We start from the raw sequence: 6053 nt of genomic DNA, 5'->3' as shown, positions 1-6053 counted from the left end.
TGAAAGAGATGTGAATACCAGACCACCTGATCTGCCTCTTGAGAAATCTGTATCCAGGTCAGGAAGCAACAGTTAGAACTGGACATGGAACAACAGACTGGTTCCAAATAGGAAAAGGAGTATGTCAAGGCTGTATATTGTCACCCTGTTTATTTAACTTATATGCAGAGTACATCATGAGAAGCGCTGGGCTGGAAGAAGCACAAGCTGGAATCAAGATTGTTGGGAGAAATATCAATAACCTCAGATATGCAGATGACACCACCCTTATGGCAGAAAGTGAAGAGGTACTAAAAAGCCTCTTGATGAAAATGAAAGAGGAGAGTGAAAAAGTTGGCTTAAAGCTCAACATTCAGAAAACGAAGATCATGGCATCCGGTCCCATCACTTCATGGGAAATAGATGGGGAAACAGTGGAAACAGCATCAGATTTTATCTTTTTGGGCTCCAAAATCACTGCAGATGGTGACTGCAGCCATGAAATTAAAAGACGCTTACTCCTTGGAAGGAAAGTTAGGACCAACCTAGATAGCATATTCAAAAGCAGAGACATTACTTTGCCAACAAAGGTCCATCTAGTTAAGGCTATGGTTTTTCCTGTGGTCATGTATGGATGTGAGAGTTAGACTGTGAAGAAGGCTGAGCGCTGAAGAATTGATGCTTTTGAACTGTGGTGTTGGATAAGATTCTTGAGAGTCCCTTGGACTGCAAGGAGATCCAACGAGTCCATTCTGAAGGAGATCAGCCCTGGGATTTCTTTGGAAGGAATGATGCTAAAGCTGAAACTCCAGTACTTTGGCCACCTCATGCAAAGAGTTGACTCATTGGAAAAGACTCTGATGCTGGAAGGGATTGGGGGCAGGAGGAGAAGGGGATGACAGAGGTTGAGATGGCTGGATGGCATCACTGACTCGATGGACGTGAGTCTGAGTGAACTCCGGGAGTTGGTGATGGACAGGGAGGCCTGGCGTGCTGCGATTCATGGGGTGGCAAAGAGTCCGACACGACTAAGGGACTGAACTGAACTGAATACTTGTTAAAAAAAAAAACACTGTGCCTTTCACTTCTTAAAATCTATCAAACACTTTTATGCCTTTCGTTTCTTTCTGTCACTGAATTTTTCAAGTATGTGTGCTTTGAAATCTTTTCTTTTCTGTGGCAGAGAAGACTGGATGGATTCCATCTCAATGCTGAAGACTTTAGTTCCTCGAGGGCAGAGATTGTCTTATTTAACTTTGTAAGACCATCTCTGCACCTGCCTGACACAAAATAAATTTTCTTTTTCCTTTTCTGTTTTTTGAAAAGAAATACAGACTGCGTTTGGCAGAAATCAACACAATACTGTAAAGCAATTATCCTTCAATTAAAAGTAAATAAGTTTAGAAACAAGAAAGACAGACTGCGACATGCAGTGCCTCATTCAGATGTGTCTGGAGTCTTGAAAGTATGACTACCTTACCTTCTCCTGCAAATGAACCTTGAGAGCTTATTGTGTAATTCCAGCAAGGAAGCACAGCTACTCATATACCCTTGACCAAAGAATGGTCCACCTATGTAGGGGAAGGTCGTCCTCTTTGACCTAGGGGAGCACGCAGTGCAGGAAGGACATTCATGGAGGTGTGAAGGAAGAAAGTGACATTGCCTAGCCAGCCAGGTCAGTTAAACCAAACCTTGTGATTAATGGGGTGACAGATGTCCCATCCAGATTGATCTTAATCCTAGTAATTTTTCAAAATGTGACTAAAGTGAATGCCTTCCACTGGCCATTACACTACTTGGAAACAGTCCCTATTGACAGTAAAAAAAACTATCAGAGGAGAAAGCAAATGCACTAGGAATGGAACTTATTTCATCACTTCTCAATTAATATAATGTTTTTCATTGTTCAAATTGTAAAAGCAGTTGTGTGGCAATTAGTCTCATGATTAGGACAAACTGCAGTCTGATTCAAAAGTCAATATAGGTTCAAAACATACAGCAACTACAGAAGGGTGAGACTTTTTAAAAATTAAACAACTATATATAAGTTTTAAAAGGACCTGTACATCAATAACAGCATTGACTTAATTAATGCTTTAGGGGGATTTTAGAAGGGAATTTCTCCTCCCTCATCTTATTTTTCAATATATTTTAAACTCAATGTTTTAAACTCTTTGTTTTCATTTAAAAAAATTAAATGTTTCTTAATTTCAACAGGAAATGATGGTTTATTCTTCAAGATAAATGTTGGGATTTTCCCTGAGAATTAATATTATAATTATAAATTATTAAGATCTCTACAGCAAAATTCCTAAATATAAAGTATATTTATTTTAAGCTTTACATATTGGAAAAGTAATTTTTCATGTTGTTTTGTGACAACATGTTGTCTTGTGGTTTCCTTATTAAGGCAATTGCTAGTTAGGTTTTTATTGGGAATCCCCTCCTTGTTTGGAGCTAATCTGCTTCCTTTTTTAAATTTCATTTAGTGCATAACCTTGGCTTCCAGTGCAGAAGCCGAACAAGAAACCTAACAAGGTATAAGACTATGGAACGGACTGGTATGAGTGGCCCATAGCAACTGAGTCACAGTGTTAAAATCAGGCAATTTGTTGTTTTCTTTCTACTTTCTTTCAGTCGCAATCATCTCTAAATATCTTTCAGGAGTGCTTAAGTGAGATATAGAAATGACCCAATCTAATTATACCCACATCTCTTTCTTGTCCCCTTTCTGTTCTATTTCTATGGATGATTGCATCCTGGCAGCAGAATTATATTAAAAACACATTGTGATCCTAGTATTTCTCTCACTTTCCAACTGTTAATATACTATTGTATATGCATGTTCATGTATGTGTTCATTGGTATATGTGTGTGAGAAAACCGCACCAGATATACCAGTTAGACTATGCTCTAAAACATACCACCCCAAAACTTAGTGGCTTAATACAATAGCTATTAAGTGAAAGTGAAGTTGCTCAGTCGTGTCCGACTCTTTGTGACCTGGTGGACTGTAGCCCACCAAGCTCCTCCGTCCATGGGATTCACCAGGCAAGAATACTGGAGTGGGTTGACATTTCCTTCTCCAGGGGATCTTCCCGACCCAGGGATCAAACCCAGGTCTCCCGCATTGCAGGCAGACGCTTTAACCTCTAGCTCATAGTTCTGTGGGTTAGTAATTTGGGCTGGGCTCAGCTAGGTCTGCTGTTCTCAGTTGGACTCCATTATGGGTCTCCAGTCAACTGCAGGTTAGCTTAGTGGCTCTGCTTTTAGACTGTCAGCTGGGGTAATAAAGGCACAGAGTGGGTCAAGGGTCTTGCATCATCCTACAGGCTGGCCCAGACTTGTTCATATGGTTGTCAGGATTCCAAGAACAGTAAGAGGGTATGTCCCAGTGCACAACAGATCTTCAAGCCTCTGCTTTTATCACTAGGAACTGACCCACTAACCAAAGCAAAGTCATATGGCCAATGCCAGAACCAATGTAAGAAAGTCCTTCCAAGGGATTAAAAGAGGCAGGAACAAATCAAAACCCTGAAAGAAAGCTTCAAACAAGAAACATATGTAGTTTTAGGATCCTTTATCCCCTAGACCAGAAGTCACTGATTGTTATTATGGATGGCATCACCGACTCAATGGACATGAGTTTGAGCAAGCTCCGGGAGATGGTGAAGGTCAGGGAAGCCTGGCATGCTGCAGACCATGGGGCCCCAGAGTTGGACATGATTGAGCAACTGAACAGCAACAACCTGCTGGCCTGGGAGAAAAGTATCACTTCAAATCAGGAAAAACTATGACCTATATTTATTTACTCTACTCATTTATTGTTGTTTTTCAGTCGTAGTCATGTCAGACTCTTTGTAGTCCCATGGACTGCAGCATGACAAGCTCCCTTGTCCTTCACTGTCTCCCAGAGTTTGCTCAAATTCACGTTCATTGAGTTGGTGGTGCTATACAACCATCTCATCCTCTGCCGCTGCTTTCTCCTTTGACCTTCCATCTTTCCCATCATCAAAGTCTCCATTGAGTCGGCTTTTCACATCAGGTGGTCAAAGTATTGAAGCTTCAGCATCAGTTCTATGAATATTCAGGGTTGGTTTTCTCTAGGATTGACTGGTTTTATCTCCTTGGAGTCCAAAGGACTCTCAAGAGTCCCCTACAACACCACAGACTGACAGCATCAATTCTTCAGCATTCAGCCTTCTTTATGGTCCAACTCCCATGTCCATACATGACTACTGGAAAAACCATAACTGACTATTACAGACCTCTGTCTGCAAAGTGATGTCTCTGTGCTTTTTTGTCATAGCTTTCCTTCCAAGGAGCAAGACTCTTTTAATTTCATGGTAACTGCAGTCACCGTCTACAGTGATTTGGAGCCCAAGAAAGTAAAATCTGTCACTGCTTCCACTTTTTCCCCTTCTATTCGCCATGAAGTGATGAGACCAGATGCCATGATCTTCATTTTTTTAACTTTCAGCTCAAGCCAGCTTTTCACTCTCCTCTTCCACCTTCACCAAGAGGTTCTTTAGTTCTTCTTCACTTTCTGCCATCAGAGTGGTATCATCCGCATATCTGAGGTTGTTGATATTTCTCCCAGCAATCTTGATTCCAGTTTGTGCTTCATCCAGACCAGCATTTCACATGATGTACTCTCTATGTAAATTAAATCAGCAAAGTGACTATATACATCCTTATTATACTCCTTTCCCAATTTGGAACCAATCCATTGTTCTAGTTCTGGTTCTAGCTCTTACTTCTTGAGCCACATACAGGATTCTCAGGAGACAAGTAAGATGGTCTGGTATTCCATCTCTTTAAGAATTTCCCACAGTTTGTTGTGATCCACACAATCAAAGGCTTTCAGTTCAGTTCAGATGCTCAGTTGTGTCCGACTCTCTGTGACCCCATAGACTGCAACATGCCAGGCTTCCCTGTCCATCACCAACTCCCAGAGCTTGCTCAAACTCATGTCCGTGTCTTTTGTTTCTAGAAGATTACACTGGCTATAGGTGGAGAGTGCACTATTGTGGAACAAGAGTGGAGGCAGCTCTCTGCCTCACTTAGGAGACCATGTGTAGTATCTGACCAAGAATCTAATCTGCTTCCTAATCTAAGGGGTAGTGGAGATGCAGAGATTAAGATACAACTTCAGGACTTGCTGGGTGGGGAAGGACTGAAAGAAAAGAATCGAGTGACTATTAAACATTTGGCCTAAAGAAATAGGCTGAGGGATACAGAGAAGAAACTAGTGGTTACGGGTGGGTAGAAGACAAGATGTAGGTGGGGGATTAATAGGTACAAACTACTACCTATAAAATAAATAAGCTATAGGATGTATTATACAGCACAGGGAATATAGCCAATATTTTATAATAACTTTAGATAGAGTATAATCTATAAAAATTTTAATCACTATGTTGTATACCTGGAATTAATATAATATTGTAAATTGACCCAATTAAATATATCAATAAGTAAATAAGTGAATAAATAAACAAAACTTTGACCTGAGTAACCACAAAACTGCTAGTCACTATGCTAGGATTCAGGGGTAAAATAGATCATAAGACATAGCTTTTCCCCTTCTGGAGTTTACAATCTATAACTATTTACTAAATGCTACTTGGTTAATAGCTAATAGTTTAAAAAAATCAATTTAGATTTAAATATCACAATTGTTAACATCATAAAATCCAGATGGGTTGAAATGTTAAATTTAATAAACAATATCTAAATAAACTAGAAGAAAAAAAAATATATATATATACATATATATACTTTAAGGGTGGGAAAGCTTTTTAACATGGTGTGTGTACTCAGTCATGTCCGATTGCGGTCCCATGGACTCTTAGCTGTCAGGCTCCTCTGTCTATGAAATTTTCCAGGCAAGAATACTGGAGTGTGTTGCCATTTCCTACTCATCTTCCCAATCCAAGGATGGAACCTCCATCTCTTGCATCTCCTGCATTGGCAGGAGGATTCTCTACCACTGGACCACCTGGGAAGCCCCTTTTAACACTGAAGTGTAAGCAATAAAGGAAAATATTAATAGACTGTTTAAAATTTTAAAC

This window comes from Bos mutus, chromosome 6 (genome assembly GCF_027580195.1).
Source record: "Bos mutus isolate GX-2022 chromosome 6, NWIPB_WYAK_1.1, whole genome shotgun sequence".
NCBI classification, from domain to species: Eukaryota; Metazoa; Chordata; class Mammalia; order Artiodactyla; family Bovidae; genus Bos; species Bos mutus.
The sequence above is the reverse complement of the archived record's forward strand: the minus strand, read 5'-3'. Positions refer to the sequence as shown.